Source organism: Lathamus discolor, chromosome 1 (genome assembly GCF_037157495.1).
Source record: "Lathamus discolor isolate bLatDis1 chromosome 1, bLatDis1.hap1, whole genome shotgun sequence".
In the NCBI taxonomy this organism is placed as follows: domain Eukaryota; kingdom Metazoa; phylum Chordata; class Aves; order Psittaciformes; family Psittacidae; genus Lathamus; species Lathamus discolor.
In genome coordinates, this window is record NC_088884.1 from 94,202,334 (window position 1) to 94,221,709 (window position 19,376).

Below are 19,376 nucleotides of genomic sequence, written 5' to 3' on the forward strand. Positions count from 1 at the left end.
TGGCGTGGTTGGGAGGTGGTTTCTAAGTTGGTATCTTTTAAATGTCAGATTTTTTTAAACTAGTTGTAGTAATGTGATATCATGGTGACATTTACCATCAGCAAGGAGCATTAGTCTGAGGATCCCAGCCTTCTCCAGCAGGCAAGAGGTGAACTTTGAAAACTTGCCTCTTCTGGGGGTGCCAGTGACACCACATATGCTGCTACTCTGGTTGCAACACTGATCTAAGTTAACGTGAGCGAGCAGTATCTTTTGTAGCTATCAGTTTTCGTTTAGTCACAGAAGCAAATTTAAACCCAAAATCCAGAGTTGACAAAACATTGAAAGTGAGAAGCAATGCCAGTAAATCCAACTGTCTTTCCACATGGCACAGCAGCTACTTGGGCAGCTCTGTGAGAGCAGGTCTGTCTTGCCCTGCTGGGTTTGGAGGTGTGTGTGTGGGACTGAGAAATGATTTCTGCAGCTGAAAGTGAAAAAGCTGTCTGTGTTGTCAACTTTCAGAAATAAAACTGTGGCAGCAATGTAGAGAGAAATGTAAATAGAACTAATAACTCTGCAAGACCTGAGAGGAGGAAGTGCACCTCTAAGAGGCTGAAACTGAGCTATTTTGAGAGGTGCTTAATGGAAACTTACCAGTTTCAAAGATAACTGGCTTCCAAGAAAACCAAATGAATTTGAGTAACATGAAAGTACTCAGAATTCCTGGAAATAATGAAATAACAAGCTTTTATATTTTTGTTCTCCATCTAAATATCAAGGACCAGTTACTAACAAATGACCCCTGCATCTATGCATTTGATGTTGCAGATGCTCACTGACCTTTACAGTGCAGGATTTTGCACAACTGACTGAATGGAAAATTCTCATAGGATAAAATGAGTTTTATTCAGTATTTTGCTCCAGGAGGTATATGGATAGGTATAGATGCCCATCAGAATTGAAAGGTGTTGGTATTAATAGATACTGATGCCTACTGATAGGCATTGGTGCCTGTTGATCCCTACTGATATCAAAATGTAATGATGCATATAGGTATCAATGCCTGTTATGGAATCATAGAATCATAGAATAGTTAGGGTTTGAAAGGACCTTAAGATCATCAAGTTCCAACCCCCCTGCCATGGGCAGGGACACCTCACACTAAACCGTGTTACCCAAGTCTCTGTCCAACCCGGCCTTGAACACCACCAGTGATGGAGCACTCACAGCCTCCCTGGGCAACCCATTCCAGTGCCTCACCAACCTAACAGTAAAAAAATTCTTCCTTATATCCAATCTAAACTTCCCCTGTTTAAGTTTTAACCCGTTACCCCTTGTCCTATCACTACAGTCCCTAATTAAGAGTCCCTCCCCAGCATCCCTATAGGCCCCCTTCAGGTACTGGAAGGCTGCTACTAGGTCCCCACGCAGCCTTCTCTTCTCCAGGCTGAACAGCCCCAACTTCCTCAGCCTGTCTTCATACGGGAGGTGCTCCAGTCCCCTGATCATCCTCATGGCCCTCCTCTGCACTTGTTCCAACAGTTCCATGTCCTTTTTATGTTGAGGACACCAGAACTGCACACAATACTCCAGGTGAGGTCTCACAAGAGCAGAGTAGACGGGCAGGATCACCTCCTTTGACCTGCTGGTCACGCTCCTTTTGATGCAGCCCAGGATACGGTTGGCTTTCTGGGCTGCGAGCGCACACTGCCGGCTTATGTTCATTTTCTCATCGACCAGCACCCCAAGTCCTTCTCTGCAGGGCTGCTCTGAATCTCTTCTTTGCCCAGTCTGTAGCTGTGCCTGGGATTGCTCCGACCCAGGTGTAGGACCTTGCACTTGTCATGGTTGAACTTCATAAGGTTGGCATCAGCCCACCTCACAAGCGTGTCGAGGTCCCTCTGGATGGCATCCCTTCCCTCCAGTGTATCAACTGGACCACACAGCTTGGTGTCATTGGCAAACTTGCTGAGGGCACACTCAATCCCACTGTCCATGTCAGCGATGAAGATGTTGAACAAGACCGGTCCCAGCACCGATCCCTGAGGGACACCACTCGTTACTGGTCTCCAGCCGGACATTGAGCCATTGACCACAACTCTTTGTGTGCAGCCGTCCGGCCAGTTCTTTATCCACCGAGTGGTCCATCCATCAAATTGATGTCTCTCCAATTTAGAGACAAGGATGTTGTGTGGGACAGTGTCAAACGCTTTGCACAAGTCCAGGTAGATGACATCAACTGCTTTACCCCTGTCCATCAGTTCTGTAGCCCCATCATAGAAGGCCACCAAATTGGTCAGGCAGGATTTCCTCTTAGTGAAGCCATGCTGGCTGTCACCAAGCACCTTGTTGTTTTTCATGTGCCTTAGCATGCCTTCCAGGAGAATGTTCTCCAAGATTTTGCCAGGCACAGAGGTAAGACTGACTGGTCTGTAGTTCCCTGCGTCATCCATTTTCCCCTTCTTGAAAATAGGGGTTATATTTCCCTTTTTCCAGTTGTCGGGAACTTCACCTGACTGCCATGATTTTTCAAATATGATGGCCAGTGACTTAGCAACTTCATTCGCCAGCTCCTTCAGGACCCGCGGATGGATTCCATCAGGTCCTGTTGATATCAAAGTTGTGAAATCAATAGGCATCAATGAGTAGCAATGCCACTGAGTATTGAAATCAGTGAGTAGAGATGCCACTGATAGCAAAATAGGTATCAAAATTGATAGCATCGATATCTTTACTACGGCTAGTGGGAATATATACAACCAGTATGTAACCAGTAACCATTTATTGGCTAGTACATTGGCAGAAACAACATTCTGTTAAGCCAACCAGAAATGTGTGCACCACCCCAAATGCAAACATCTGATAAGTCTCTGCTCATTAGTCAGGTGAAGGCACATTGGCCTCTGTGGCTTCTTGCAGCAAACTGTTCCTTGATCTTGCTGACTTTTTACTGTTACTTCTTTGGACTTTTATACCTTTTTATGGCTGTATTTGGCTCTCAAGTCCTTCAGCTACTGCTTCCACCTAAAAAAAAAAAAAAAAAAAGAAAAAGAAAATCACTTTAATCTTTGTTTTTACTTTTACTTACTACTTCTTATCTTGCATACTCTCTCACAGCTCAACAACAATCTTTCTGTAGTGCTGAGCCAAGGTCACACCTCTGTGCTTTGCAGAACTCAGCCTCCAGACCACAGAAATCTGAACTCCTGGGCAATGGGTCTGGGTTCAATTTACAAAGAAAAGACGATAATGGATCTCAGGGATATGTTAGAATTCGTGTTTAATTGCATTGACTTGTTATATCCTTTAAGTTTAGGGGAGATGAATGTTGGATGGTCAGACCTACGAGAAGATGCCCCTTGCTTGGATGTAATGATGAATGAATTTAAAACTTGGAGAACACCTTGATGTTTTAGTGATGGCACACGCATGAAGCTAAAAGCAGAATCTGATGGCAGTCTATAGCCATATACAGCTATGAAGTTCACTTAGTCTCTAGCATCTGTATTTTATTTCTATATCTGAAAACATCTGTGTCCATATTGCTACAGACAATTGCTTTTCTTTCAAAGGAAAACGTCTGAGAAATACAACTTTTTCTTCTAATTTTACTTTTCCCACCACAGTCCTAATTTAAATTTACCTAGTGTACCCTAATAGTAAACAGACATCTTGGCTCTAACCTTTTTTTGCCCTTCCTAAATCATTACTCCAAAGTTAGCAGGCTTTGTGATGTTCCTGAAAAGGTACTAGGTTACTAAATGAGGGAAAGCTTTTAAGAATGGAACCCTCATGGAAAATATGTTGTTTCTGTATCATTTTATTCTATATTAAATGTTTTTTTGCCTCAGGTATTTCTGCTGATCATCACCAGGTGCATATATGTTAATGTGTTACTTCAGAGAGGGCTTGTCCTGGTGACATGAATCTTTCCGTCCTCCTTCCTCACCTTGTGTTGGTTTGTCTTGTCAAATTGTCCTGGCGAACACAGAGTTCCTTTTAGATTAAAACAAGAGGCAGGCTACAGGAGCATATTTAAAGTGCTTTAACTGCTAATGATCATTCAGTGCAGGAGACTGGGGTACAGCTAGTATAAAGCATTTCCCCTTCCCTCCAGAAACGTCTGTAGCATGGGCGTTTGGCTTCCAGTAACACCTGTTTTGCTCTTCAGACTTGCTGTGATTGTGCTGCACAAGTTGCTAATGAAAGGGTAGCCACAATTATGCTATATCCTTGTCTACTTCAAGTGAGGTGTGAATCCTAAAATTAAACTTAAATATTAGCATTTTGTTGGTGACTGCAACAGAATAGCATTTTTAATCAGTGATAGCCTACAAGCTCATTTTAGAACTTACCATCATCAATAAAGCCTCATGAAAAATATAGGCCATCAGCACAGCAGTTTGGCATCTTAGTCTTTAAAGCAGATGCTTAATATTTAGCATCTGTTTCATCCTGATGTTATCAGACGCTAGTAGAGAATTCTGTGGATGGTTACCAGAGTGAAATATAATTCAGTTTCCACAGACATTCTTTGCTGAATTCAAGGAGTAGTGGGTCTTATTTTCACCCCTAAAATAAATGCAAAGGACTCTTACCTGTATTGAGGGAACACATTTCTGAAGTGCCTCCTGCCATTTCTTAAGGATGGTGACTTCAATGGAACTGGACTTGCAGACCTGAATTTTATCCATTGGCACTCTAGAACTCCAGAGAAAAGCTTTCTGGTTTAAAATCTTAGGCTGTTTATGTTTACATGGTGGCTTTCCTTCTAAACTGTAAGAATGTAGATAGCAGAACTCCTGCCACAGCTCAAACCATGGCATGGATGCCTTTTAAAAAATTGCCATTGTGATTTTTCTCTGAACTTCATTTACTTTCTGAATTCTCCTCAATTCTTACAAAGTGGACAATAATTGAGAAAATGCACTCAGAGAAATGTCAGCTTTATGGTACAAAGAATAAGGACACTTCTGCATAATTTCTACGAAGAGTTCCACAAGTCTTATGCGACTCTTTTTCCTGTGTAGCTTTGTTGAGATCAGCATATGGCCTTCCCTACAGAAACGATTACATAAAGCTAATATTTGCTGGGCCTTCAGTTTCAGAGAAGCAACTCTATGTAGACAACTATATACTTCTTAGAGGACTTTAAGATTAGTCTGGGACACTTTTCAGGCTATTTAGAGAATTGGGTAGGTAAGTACATGGCTGTATTCAGAATATAGGATGTTTTTAAAAGCTAACTCTACAAACCACTTGTGATTCCTAAAATGGAGATTTGCAGGCATTATGTTGCACACAGGGTTAAGGATCAGTTTGCTTCAGTAGCCATGTGTCCCCTGAATGTGCTGAAAATCTGAGTATCCCAAGGCACAGATATAGGAAAGGGGCTGTTTCGAGGAAGGTCAGCATTCATTGATTCAGACAGCGGCTGGACTAGGTAGTCTCATAAAAAGAGTGACTGATAGAGAGGTTGTGAGTGCCCTGGAAATGTACCAGAGACGTCAAAGAAAGAGTGAATACTTAAGCCTGTTCAATCCAAGTCAGCCTGTACACATGCAGACTAAATAAGGAGGGCTGAAACCTAACAGCTTGATGAATGTCTTGCCGGCAGTTTCAGACTGTGATGTGTTTATGACACCAAGTTGGCTGGAGAAATCCAAATCTCATTCAGTCACAGAATACTCACCCATTGTGGATACCAGCAAGGTCCCTGGCACAAAAATTGCTCCAGAAAGAGGGTGCTCTTGCTCAACAAACCATGCTGCATTTAGTAACCAGGGGGCTGCCAGTGAGACTCTTTGCATGGCCAGCAGAGTCCAAGTGACTCCTGTCTTGCTGGTGTTGCAGCTGCTGGGAGGATCAACTGCCAGGAATGAAGACTACATAAAGAATAACCATGAGGAACAGGAAATAAGAAGCATTAGAATGAAAGAAAAGACACAAGACAGGTTCTCCTCAATTAATGGAACAATTTTCATGAGGAAATTTTATATTGACTGAAGCAGAGTAACCTTTGAGGGAACACGTAATTTGTGTTTTGGCAGCCACATCTAGCCTGTGATTTCTGGTGAAGAGATACTTTGCAAGAGCTATTTACTTTGACCATGTAGATTATAAGTATATTAGTAAAATGCTGTTAGGCTTTAGTTATCTATTCACAGGAAGGGATGGCTCATCAGATTTTGGGGTTCAAGCTAGGAAAATTTCATAGCCAGCTTCTGCTTTGAAGAAAGAAACCAAATTGCAGATTGTTTTCTTAGGCATCTGGAGCTTGGTATATCTAATGAGCAACTTTCTCCTGAAAATGTTATTGCTGTGGTCTATACACATTAAAATCTTTAATACATCTGCTGGTTTTGCTGTTTATCAAAGGACAGAAGGGTTTGATGCAATCATGGCATATATTTGGACATTAAAGTAAAACCACTACAAGGGTCTGGAGTGAAAGAGTTTGAATGTTCTGCTGTTCTAGTCATCAACTTCTTTTCTATTTTCCTTTTAGTTGTGTAGGATTTAAGTTGCTTGATTCATTTGACCTTTAATTCAAAGTATGAAGGCTGATATCTATGAGTATGGAAGAAGGGTTTTGATCTTGTACCATGGAATAAATTTAACATTTAATGGAGTATTCCAAGAGCATTCTAAAAATTATGTCCCAAAATTTTGGTAAAAAAAAAAAAAAAAAAAAAAAAGATGTGGGAGAAAGGCATTAACCCTCAAGTTTTATATTTTATGACCTTTTCCTTTCAGAACTGTGTCTGTAATACTAAAAGAGAAGAATTAGTCATTCTGAAGTCTGGAACCTAAACCAGTGCAGAATAAGGGTGCCCCTCCCTATTAAGTGTAACAGTCAGCAGTTCTTATATAGAGGAAAAGCCAGAAAAGTGTCAGGAAATGAGGATATTCCGAACTCTGAATCACACATTCTGCACATCCACTAAGGGACACTTTGGGGTTTATAATTTACCACAATATAGCTGTGGAATTGCCCTTCATGTATGTTCACTTCAGTTTGGGGGGCTAAGAGGTGGGGTCGCTTGCTTTTTGGTTTGATTTCTTGGTGCATTGTTTTTTTTTGTTTGGTTGATTTTTGGGGTTTTTTTAGGTGATTTTTTTGTATGAGAGAGGAAGACATGATGCTCAAATATCCCCTACCCTCACAGGACAGGAAAAATTAATGCCAATAATCTGGTTTTTTTTCAAAATCCAAACAGAGCTCCACAAATACCAGCAATTGCTTTTATAAGATGATTTTGGCTTATCAGGAAAGATCTGTATCTTTAAAGTAACAAAAACGGGTGTGCATTTAAAATAAACTGTGGTAATATTTCATGTATAAGTTCTGTTGTCTGTGTGACCAAAAATACATATGTACACACAATGGGGATAACACGGTACAAGGACTGAACATGGGCTAAGGAATATTACCAAAAGGAGAACTACCTCCTAAACATTACAGTTGAAGTATCAGTAAACTGTTTTCTCTTCTTTTAAAAACTAAGTTGTTAATTGCCTGAGGCATTTTAGCACCCCGTCTGCCAAGAACTTAGGAAGTTGTTTAATTTTAGGTATAATAGTCTAGTTGATGCTTCTGGACATAAATGTGTAAATGTGTCTGTGGAGGTACTGAGTCTGCCTGGCAGGCAGCTAACATTCTTCATAGCAGCTTGTATGGTACTGAAAATACTGGACAAACATTTTCTTCTTTGCTTTTGCTTTGTTTTCAAGCAAAATAGCATTCTATGTCTTTAACCACATGAGATCTGAGCATAGATTTTTAATTTGCATTATTTTATACAGGAGGAAACTGAATTAGCAGAGCAGCTTTATGCAAAAAGTTAACTACCAGCTTACTGTTGCTTCTAACATTTTATATAAAGATAACAAATCAGTAAATACTACAGTGATTAATCTGACATATTAAAAAGCTATTTAAATGTTAGTTTTTATAAATCATACTGTTCTAGAAGACTCCAGTTAGGAAGTTTAGAATTAATTTGCAAATACCTGTGTCCTTTATTGCTATCTGTGGGCTGCTTCTGGTCTTATCATAACGAAAAGCTGCACTGGGATGTTCTGAAGATTCCCCAATGTTTTGGTTGCTTGTTCACTCGTGCACATGTTTATGAAGTTCTTTTCTCAGAGTCATCTTCCTGATCTCAGTGCAACAGCAGTCTCTCTTGATTTCTGTTGTGATAGTGAGATCACAGCTTTCATGCTTTCATGATTCTCTTTGCTGCTAAAAGAAAAAGAAAACTGGGAGGACTTCTCTGAGCAGAAAAGAAGCAAATTGCTGGTGACAGAGCCATTGGTTGCCTTGGGAGTACCCACTGCATCCTTCAGTTTAATTTGCTTAATATATGTAATTAATTAAGCAACTACAAAGTGAAAGAAATGTGTTTGTGGATTCAGTCTCTGTGAATTAGCGATAAACCATTTGATACTGCAGGATGCTAGTGCTTTCTCTGTGGGACTAATGATCTCTAATGCCTCAGCAGTCATTTGTAAAGCTCATCATACTTACCTATTAACATGAAGGCATTAAATTTTGCTGTAGAAATCTTGGAATGCTCCTGGTACTACCTGTATTTGGCTGTGAATTTCTGATCATGAATAGCACCTTGAGTTATGCATACTCTTTTAGTTCTGGTAGTGTTTGTAGAGACATGGTAGATTCAGTTGAAGCATCAGCAATAGCTTAGTGATGCAGGTCATTCTGCAACCTGAAATCTGACAGAATTACGCTTTTTGGTGTTTCTTTTTGTTTGGTTTCTTTTTTTTTTTTGCAAGCCTTAACTACCTGATATTTCTCAAGTCTTCTATATATCAGCTATATGAGACAATTTAAGTGTGATGCATTTTATGGGAGTCAAGGGATTAAGGTGTCCTCTTCAGACCTTGACTTACAAACAGCTGGGTGTGCACATTTCTGTGTAATGTCACTGGAAAACCTAACACTACTCATGAGGACCAGTGACTTCAGGGTTAAAATAAGAATCTTAAACAAAGGTAAAGAGTGGTCTCCTGGTGGGTGGAGATCATTTAAAATGCTTGGGCTGAAGAGCTACAACTTGTCTAGAGACAGCTTTAGTGTGTGCAGGTGCTGTGCCCGCATTCTGTGCAGTATGGGTACTTACCTATGCAGCTACTGAGTCTGCATGCACAAAGGAGAAATGCTTGTATATGAAAACCTGTAGAACAACACATAGAGGCCAAACTGACAGAATTTTCAAAATTAGGCTCAAGACCAGGCCTTACTACTCCCCTACGCAGCATTCTTGCTGTTTTTCTTCCTTCAAACTATTTGAAGGAAACTGATAATCTAACTGGAGTCCAGGCAAGTGGCTGTTGGTGTCATCTGTACCCAAGAGATAAGTGACGTAAACTCAGTGCAAAGAAAAAAAATTGCAACTTCACTTGTTTCTTTCAAAAGGTTTGTTTTGTTTTTTTTTTTTTTTCTGAAGGAAATTCGTGTGGTGCTGTCAGTGTGAAGCCCTGTAACATCCTTATGAACTTCATCTCTTAGAAAACGTCTTACTTGTTTACTCCTGCAAGCTGTGGCCTCCATATGCTGGAGACTTTCCTGTACGGGGAGCAAAATGATTGCTCAATAGGGAAGTGTGAGCTGAATTACTGGTACTATTAATATAGGTTAAAAACACAAAAGAGCTGAGATATCCTAGTTCGTGTCCTGTGTCTGTAGCATGACTAGCAAAAGTGTTATGCAACTTTCAGACCTTAAATAGTAGTGTTGTTTTAAAAAATGAATCAAGCATTAAGTATCTTCTTGTAAAAAAGCAGTGTAGCCAGAACAGAATAAGTACAAAGACATCAGATATAATGGTTTACCCCCAAACTTAGGCAGAGATGTGTGTTCTCCATCCCTTTTATTAAAGTTGAGGCATTGTGCAACAGAGTGCATACAAGTCACGAAGCAGGATGAGAACAAGCAGGCCCTTTGGCTCTGTGGCACTGGGTTGCGAAATTCAGCATGGAGCAAGTGGAAGCATCGAACCAATAGGTAGCCCTAGACCATAGCATCTGGCTTCACTGGGCTGAGGCTGGAGCCATGACCTCATTATGCAAACTCAAGCAGTTCAGATCATGCCAAACAAATAAGAGCTGCAGATCTTCAAGGAATGCTGCAATCATGCAGGGAGGTACTATGTAAGTTTAGACTATTCCAGAGTCAGACAAAGAGCAAGAATTTGCTGAACTACATTTTTAGCCTCGGACATCAAAGTCCTTTGAACCTAGTCTCGGTAACCTAGCACATTTTTCACTTTACTTGTGCTTAATACTCCTGGACCTGGCCTAAATTTTCAGAGTTAAATGTGTCTGGTTTTGTGCCGGGAAGTGTAAACTGGGTTAGTGTAGCAGTACGATTTCGTTTGGTGCATGTGCTAGAAATGACATGCAGCTTTTAAACCCTTTGTCAATTAAATCCTTGTTGGATGTTCAGGTTGAGATGCTGGTCTTCAGTCAGGGTACTGTGTTGTGTTGGAGAAATCAGTTTATTAAAACACATCACAGAGTTTGAACTGCAACAGCTACATAGAATTCTCTGCAATTATAAAACAGGCTCAGGAAGAATCCTGGCTCCACAGATGTAAGTGGCATAAACACTCATTACTGGTGGGAAGTCTTTCAGCTCCTGCTTTTGGTTCCAATGGGTGCTTACAAACTGTAGGTACATGCAAGGAATTTTTAAAGTAAGACAAGTACTGATGTCTTCTTCCCTCAGCTAGGCTTGGAGATATCCAGACTTTGAGATACTTGCAAAAACAAAGCATGCATGTGTAGTAGAGAAAGATTTTGTGCGTATGCTGTAGCTTGATTTTCTGGACTGCTATTTTTCATGGAAAAATACAGAATTTGGAGTATTAGTGTATCTTTGGCAACCTTAAAAGGATTTACAACACTTAACCAGCTGATGTTCATTGTATTGTGAAGGGTAACCTGCTCAGTCACTAGGGCTCCCTTGCTGGGGACAGCATACGACAGATGTACACATTTCAACACTTAATCATTCTGTTCACACAAAGCAACCGGGCTTACACAGTCAGTGATCTGGGATTCTCATTACTTTACCTGAGGTTTGGGACCTTTTTGCTGTCACTGGTTTCCTTCACTGCAATCAAACTTCTGCAAACAAGCTAACTATAATATTTGAGGTGTGTGTCAGGCACTACTGAGTGCACAACACCTGCAGCAGTTCATTAAGGCAGTCATGAAAGATGTTTAATTTCATTCAAGGGTGGTGGGGGGGAGGTAATCCCAAAGAACCCACAGGAGGAGCTCTTTGTAAAGCATGAAATAAAGATAAACATGTAAAGGTAGAGCCTGGGCAGAGCTCTAGGCTCCAGTGCCAGCATCTGGGAGAGGAGCAATCCCTCGCTCCTGCTGTGCATCTGTCCAGCCCGTCAGTTAATATGTGCTTTATTACAGATGTTGTCAATCCAGAGCACTACAGCAGAGTGCCAGTACAAGTTGTACTCTGGCATGGGACTGTACTACGGTCCTGGAGCTCTTTCAGACTTTCCTGCACTTATCTTCCATAAACTTCCCCCCCACACCTTCCCCTCCCCCCCTGCCTTGATGTGCTGGGGCTGAAGACTCTGCCTGGCTCCCTTAAGTAGTTGGGCCCTTTTCCAGAAGAGATCTGAGACACTGTGGGCTCACCTTTAGCTTTGGCCAAGTCCAGAGATGCTGCTATGGTTGGCTGAGTATTTGAGAAGCAGAGTAGGCTGGAACTGTGGTTTTGGCAGTTACGTAAAGGATACATGTGCTCGATGTAGGATGTGCCCATTCCTCCTTTAGAGATACCAGGTTACAGGCACTTGGCGCACTGACTTTGCCCCAGTGCTCGCACTTCCATGTGAGGAAAGTAATCTGCCTCAGATTGTCAAAGAAACATACATGCATGATGGTTTAAAAGTATGCCCTGCATAAAAGAGGGAGTCTTTTCCGAGTTGTGTAATTTGAGGAGCAAACATAGATGTTTACCTGGTGCCAAAATCTGCCCACATAAGCAGATCAGGCTTTTTTTTTTTTTTTTAATGTTGTTCTGGAAGGTCAGAGCCTATTTTGTTCGCTGCAGGTTTTTTTTGCTTAGTGAAGCAAAGTTCACAGGAGCCAGAGTAATGATTTGATGTCCGAGTTTTCTTCATTCTTCACTGTGTGCTTAGTTATATACATCTGTGGCAGTCTCGGCTTTGAGCAGTAGCAAAGGAGATGAAACTTCTAAATAAGCTATACCGTCCTTTGTCCATTAAAAAACAAATAACTTCAGAATTGCTGTTATAGATGGTACGAAATGACTTGAGGGCTGTTTACATCCTGAGTGCTTGCAGTATGTGCAGTGAAAATTTACTGTGCAGCTGTTTGAGATTCTGCCTATGAACATCTTCATGTGCAAAAACTCTGCTACATCCTGTGACTCTCCTTGCTCTCCTGGAGTCTGAGGCAGAAATTTGGGCTTAGACACATCCAGTGTTCAAATAAAACATTAAGGGTAGCTGACCTTTTATACTGTTCAGTTTCTAACGGCTCTGAAGGAGTAAATTAGGGTTGGATATAAGGTAGAGTCTCTGCTTTGCCAGGTGCAGCTTTTATTTGTCTCTCTCTGCCATTATGTCTCAATGTCTTACATGCAAAATAGATAATAATTCTCTACCTGATAAGGGTACTGCGGATTTTCTCATGTTTGTGCATTTCCTCCTGAGTGTGTATTTCTGAAAAGCTCTTAGCAAAGCGGAAGAGTAACAGCATGAGACTGTGTTGCGTTGGGTATGTATTAATGCTGGCTGGATCAGAGAGGCAGCTAAGGCCATGTGCTGCAAGGTTATGTGGCTCATTGATCTATGGGATAAACTGCCTTGCGTCTCCCAATACTCCGCCCACTTTTTTGGGAGGGAGGTTAGAGAAGGGCTCGAATGCCTCTGTTGTGCAAGGGTTCTTTTGTACTGGATATTCTGAGCCTCTTGTTGCAAGTCCTGTTTGGTAGTGTTGAACCTCTGAATATATGTAATTGTGAAATGGAAGTATGTGAGGCAGCTTTTACTACATTTATGCCAATTAAAACTTTCTGAACTGTTTTTCTTTTGTGCTTACTTACGCAGTGAAACCACAGAAAAGCTCAGCAATCAGTATTGCCACAGACATTCAATTTAGTTTTCCTATGTGTTAAACCCTGAATAACTTACTTTCTAAACCACGTAATTGGTAAAGTAAAATAACTGAAGTAAACAACAGTTGCCTATTTGTTTGACTTAAGTTTCCTTTATTTACAAGTAATGGCTTCTTTACACCCTTGTGGCCTTACATCAGTGCACTATTGCGCTAAGGTTACTAATATTTGAAGTAGATTTCAGGACAACTGCATCTGAAATTATTGGATTGCTGACTAGGAAATAGAGTTCAAGCCCAGGCTGGACAGGGCTTTGAGCAACCTGGGTCTAGCAGACGTGTCCCTGCCTGTGGCAGGGGGTTGGAACTGGATGACCTTTAAGGTCCCTTTCAACACAAACCAGCCTGTGATTCTATGACACTATAAGAAAATTTGCCTTTTGTCAACATTATGATTGACACATTCCCTAAGGGGGATTTTGAGCATGGAAACTGCTAAGCTGGTAAACTGAGGAGAGGGAGCTACAGCTATTGAAGATGAACAGAAAATCTCTTCTGCACTGTAACTTATGTCTAATTGTCCTAGCCATGTTTTCTGCCATGGAGTGTATGATCTCTTGGCCCTTGTGGCACACCTCAGTTTTGTGGTCTGGAAACAGCTTTAAATTCAATGAAGTGTGAGTCATCACATTTGGAAGAGGCTGTCCCGGAGGAGACCGCAAATAGAAACTACTCTGGGGCAATTCCATAAAGTACCGAGTGGAACCCAAAAGGGCCACATGGGAAGATACTTCAAAGGTTTCTGCTCTTTCCAGAAATGTTACCACAAATTGCTCCGAGCAATTTCAACAGCTGATCTTTTTTTTTTTTTTTTTTTTCCCAAGTTTAATCTTTTTCTGACTCCTAAGGATCCAGAGTTGAAGCTGCCTTTTTCGTTAGGTCATTTTGGCACCAGGTTGTTACTGAAAAAAGAAATTGGTATTTTTGTGTTTCCCCAATAAACTGGTACCACTACTCCACTTTTAGCAAGCAGCTATCAGGATGTACTCTGCAATCAGAGAATCTGTAATCAGATTCTTTTGAACCCTTCTATGAATGTTGTCACAGCACCTTTCTTTCCCTACATGATTTATGCCTGCACAAACACAATTTAATATTGAAGTTCATTTAGATTAGCCAGTGTAATGTTGCTTGATGAGCTGCCAGATAGGCACGTGTGTATACATCAACTGAGATTTGATCTGTTACTGCTAAACTCGCACTTGCCTGAGGTTTTCACAATCCATTCTTCCTGTACTTAGGGCATTATCTTGCCTGCTAATTACTTTTCTCATCATGTACAAAATGGTGTTGTTTACCTTAAAGGTGATGCATCAGCTTCATCCTGCTTAACTCACAGACCTGCAAGTTAACCGCCTGCTTCTAGTTGTTCCCTTGAGGTTCTTGTTCTACTGTTTTCCTGTCAGCTTCCGCTTTTCAAGTCAAGTAATTTAGAAGCACTTGGTTTCAGTAGCTGTTCTTTTAGATTTTGGAATTTAGTAAATTTTGCCTATTGGACTTACCCATTACCAGTTCACTTTCAGATGAATACACAATGTCAGCAGATGCATATCCATGTAATGACTGTGTTTGCAAGAATATTTTAAGATATCTATGTGCCAAATGTCATGGAGGGATACTTTGTACTGTGTTATGTACTACAGACCAGGCCAAAGGAGAGGATATAGTTTAATCATTAGAAACCTTGGATGGGGAGGCATGACTTTAGGTTTCTATTCTTGGTTTTAATGCTGACTTAACATGTGACTTGTGCAAATGACTTAACTTTTGTATGCCCCTGCCTACCGAAACATAAAATTAATATTATAATCTCTATTTCTCAAATATGGTCATTAACAAGACTAGACTAGTCTCCCTGTTACAAGCACCGTGTTTGATAGTATGTTAAATGTAATGTTCAGCTGTAAAGATTCATTTTCATCCTTCTCCATCCTCATCCCTTAATGGTACAACTTTTCCTTACTGGGGTACTGGCTCATACAGCCAGTTAGTAACTTCTCACAACAATTATATTTCAATAAAACAAAGGAATTATAAAACAGAAAAAGGAGGCTTGTGTGCACAGGAGAAAGCACATCTTTGGAGCATGGTCTGTGAATATGCAAATCACTCCTACAAGCAATCCTGGGAGCTGTAAACCTCAGCTTCAGAGTAACAGGAAATAGCGTACTACCTGGGCTTAGTCTTTTTGGCCTCCCTAATCCAGACACACCAAAATTCAGTGCTTCTAGATAAAAAGAAGGAAGAAAAAGCCAGAGAACCGATTAATTTTTGTGCATTATTTTGTGAAGTGGCCAGGTGCTGTGTTGCCATAAATGCTGTATTTGCATTAGACAGAACTGTGATAACCATGTTCCTCTACAGCCCATACATGAGCTGTGTGCGCAAGTTTTATTTCTGCAGGAGTTAGTTAAAAATATTGTGCTTAGGCAATTTGTAAGCAGTATAGATTCACATATGCATAATTCTAAATGGTTCTCAGCCCCTGCCCCTCCCCTCCCCGGCTCATGTGAGTAGACCAACTAGAGACAAAACGGATCTCAATAGGATTTGGCTCAACTATGTACCCACCTTATCTCACTGCAATATGCACACATCTCACAGAAGATGCTAAAGTTCTCCGGAAGTTTTTACACTTGAAGATTGAGTGTGAGCTAAAGTCTTGATAGTGCTGGTTTGGATCTGGACTGTGTTTTTCCCCTCCAGTTTCTAATCTTCCAAATAAAGAAGGAGAAAATGGAAGTAGAAGTTCCTAAGAACTGGAACTAAAAGTGCAGAAGAGTAGTTTTGGGTTCTGAGTAATACTTGGGCTAAGTTTAACAGTGCGAAGCAACTCAACATCATTAGTTCCATCTTCCTGTGTGGAGACTGCAAGAATTAGTGGGAAAGATTCCCCCTCAAAAGGTGTGTGTGTGGGGAAGCTAAAGTATTTTATCAGACACTGCCGCAACAACAGATTTCCATGAAAGGCTGGGAAAAAAGTGCTGAAAAGGCATATATTCTTTCCTTGTCTTTGTGCATTTACTCAGAAATAAGTCAAGCAAGAGAAACCAAGAAACTATATAAAAAACAAGGAAAAAAGAAAAATATGAGTGACTATATCTGATGAAACAACTTGGAGAAGGGATCAGAAGTTCTGTGTGGTAGTACAAAGCCTGACTCCAAGCCTTATACATATTCTTAGAATGCTCCTGGAATGGGTGTTAATACTGATACAAAGATGACTGAAGGAGGCACACAGTCTAATGACATTATTTATTACAACAAAGTAAGAAGTAGTCCATGAGCCCCCAAGGGGCCTGCAGACCACTGAGTGAAAAAATCCTCTGATCTAACCTGTTCCTGGGTTTATACCACAACACAGCACATGCTGTTTAGATAACACAGATCAACAAAGTTCTAGTTCCCGACCCCCTTGGCAGTATTGACAATCAGTGCATGCATGGGGTAGGTTCCTGGCAGCTCAGGAGTGAGATGATGGGTGTGTGGATGTAAATCTGACAATAAGCAGATTATTTATCAGATAATCTGACCTGGTCTGTCACACAGATGATCACAGGTACCCTGACTGGCAAAGAGCTGAGGCCTTGATCCTGTGAATATGAATGACTTTAACTGGAGTGCTGGTCTGGACATCCAGGGAAGTACAGGAGAATATAGCAAATTGGTGCGTTTTCTGATTTTCATGGAGATGAAAACAAAGAGAATCAAAGGCTTTTAGGCTCTACAACCTGAAGATGCTTCAGGCTGTTCTACGTATAAACCCACAACTGTCCTATTTTCACAGTGAAAAAATATCTTGGGGCAGGGAAAGGATACTTTTGTAGTGAAGTACAACTTCTCAGGACGCGTAGCAATGCAAGTCCTGTTTCATTCTTGGGTAGGTAGGTGGGTGAGACAGCAGGATGAACGATTCCGTTTGCATGGATGAGTAATGACCCAGTTCCTCTATTGAGCTAAGGTGGGATTCTCTGGCAGACTGCTGTGGAGGCTGCGTTAATTTGTATTTGCAGTTATGGGGGTCACGTTCCACAGATTGCCTTAATTCTGAGATGATGCCGAATCTTCTCCATGGTGTTCATTACCTCACACTGCATTTGCTCAGGAACTCTGCTCAAAAGGGGGAGTTCTCCTTCAGTCGGGGAGCACGGGTGCGTGGCATGAGGTAAAGTGATTTATGTGGAAAATAAAGAAATAGGCTTTCGTATTTTTTTTTTAATAATGGGAACTTTAGCATGTAATTTGGTGCCAATTGAAGATAATTTGGTTTCCTGCTAGAAAGATGTGAACTGAACTGCAGCGTGTGCTAGCTCTTTCTGGTCTTTGCTAAGTGTCAAAGTTCGGAGCTGGAGGGGTACCGCTGGGGCTGAAATGGGGACCCTGCAGTTTTATTCTTGCCCTGGCAATTACTCACTTGTGTATGCGGCCGCACCATTTAACTCTTGGGTGCCTCAGTTTCTCTGCTTCAAACCCGGCACACTGTGCGTTACTCACAGGGAGCCCGTGCAGCACTGCTTGTGAAATCGGCTGGAATTTTGGAGAGAGAAGAGGCAATGGTCGCAGGGTAACGCCAGCAGTGCCACGGGGGGACCCGGGTGCAGACACCATTCGTTTCCCAGCTGCCAGCCCTGCGCCGTCCGCTCCTCTCGTCCTCTGCCAGCCCGATCCAATACCAGCCCCCGCGGGCTCCGTCCGAGTGGGCACAACCGGGCGGGGAGCCCCTCCGGCGAGCTGCCGGGGCGGCGGCGGCTGCGAGGCGGGCCCGGCCCGCCAAGAGTTAACGGCGGCTCCCGCGGGGCCGCCCCCTCCCTGGCGGTACGCGATTATCCCCCCCCCGGCCCCCCCTTCCCTAGCCTTCCAGTTTTGGCAGGGGATTAAAGTAGCTCCCCCCTGTGGCAGCAGTGACCCAGAAACGAGTTTGATTCACGGAGTCCTTCCTCCATAACAAGTACAAACGTCAGTCAGAGGGAGTCTCTCTGTGCCTGTGGTGTGTGTGGCGCAGGGAGCCGCTCTCCGCGCCCGCTCCCCGGCGCCGCGCCGAACTCATGAGGCGGCCCCGAGCCCTCCGCGCAGGGGGAGCCCGGCCGCGTTACCCGCCCTCGCCGCCGCCGCCGCCCCGCCGCCGCCAGCAGGTAACAGTGCCCGCCGCCGCCGCGCCAGCCGGGGGAAGCCGCCAGCACAGCCATATTTGATGGGCTTTTTTTGTCGCTCCGGAGGCGGCGGGAGAGCAGTTCGGTGCCGAAGGTCGCTGCCTAGTGGAAATAAGATAGTACGTCATTAACATGGCGCCAAGAGCCGCGCGGCTCGGTGCGGGGCGAGGGGAGGCGGCCGACTTGCGGCTCCGCTATCCCACAAGCAACTTGTGCCGGGCCGGGCCGGGCCGGGCCGGGGAGGGCGGCAGGGACGGGGCGGTGGGAGCAGGGCGGGGAGGCTGCGCTGGTGCCGGCACCGCCGGCCGGCTTTTTGTTCCGCCGCCGCCGCAGGCGAGGACCGCGCAGCTCCCGAGGTGCCGCGGCCAACTGAGGCGCCGGCCCCGCGCCTCGGGCTGCGCCGGGGGGAGAGCCCCCGCGGCATCGCCCTCCGCGGGAAGCATTGGAGTAACTTGGTAGGCAGATGGCAATAGCAGAGCGCAGGTCCTGCTCGGGGGGTGATGTGCGGGAAGGGGGCGGGGGGAGCCGTGGCCACTGCCTGTCACCGTGTTACCCACATGTCCGCTAGACCCATCGCCGAGAGCGTGTGCGTGGGGGAGGAGGTGTGCACAAGCAGCTCTGTAACTACACTGACCCCCCTGGGCGCACTTGGCTTTCGCTTGTAGAAAAATAATGCTTGGAAAGCATAAAAACTGCTCATCGGTGAAATTAAGCACAAGTTGTTTTGCGCCGCAGCCGGCCAGCCGTGCACTGCCTGAGCGCGGGAGGCAGTGCGCTAGGGCACCGGCACCGGTGGCAGCTCCGCGGGCGGCGGACAGCGGCGGGTGGGTCGCCAGAGGCGCGCCCGTACCCACCGCCCGTGCCCCGCAGAGCGCACGGCGCGTCCCGCTGCGGAGCAAGTTGCGGAGCCCGGAGCGCACGTGTTGCGAGCAGCCCCGCCGGGCAGGGCCGGCAGGTGCAGGGTGGCCCCAGGGAGGCGGGTGCGGTGCTAGGACGGGCACGGGGTGGTGTGAAGTGTGCAGACTCCGGCGGGGGCTCCTGGCAGGACGGAGC

At 43.6% G+C, this 19,376-nt stretch overlaps 1 protein-coding gene across 3 annotated transcripts in view; it reads left to right on the forward strand.

Annotated features, from left to right (window-relative positions):
* Window positions 1-18,225: 18,225 nt before the first annotated feature.
* Window positions 18,226-19,376, forward strand: part of JADE1 (jade family PHD finger 1) — a 42,752-nt gene continuing 41,601 nt past the window's right edge. The window contains exon 1 of one of the 3 annotated variants that reach the window (XM_065687123.1): window positions 18,226-18,305. The gene's annotated coding sequence lies outside the window, so the exon portion shown is untranslated. Of the gene's footprint in view, window positions 18,306-18,419; window positions 18,443-18,629; window positions 18,779-19,376 lie in introns of those variants that run through there. The other 2 variants (XM_065687131.1, XM_065687151.1) reach the window with 2 other exon arrangements.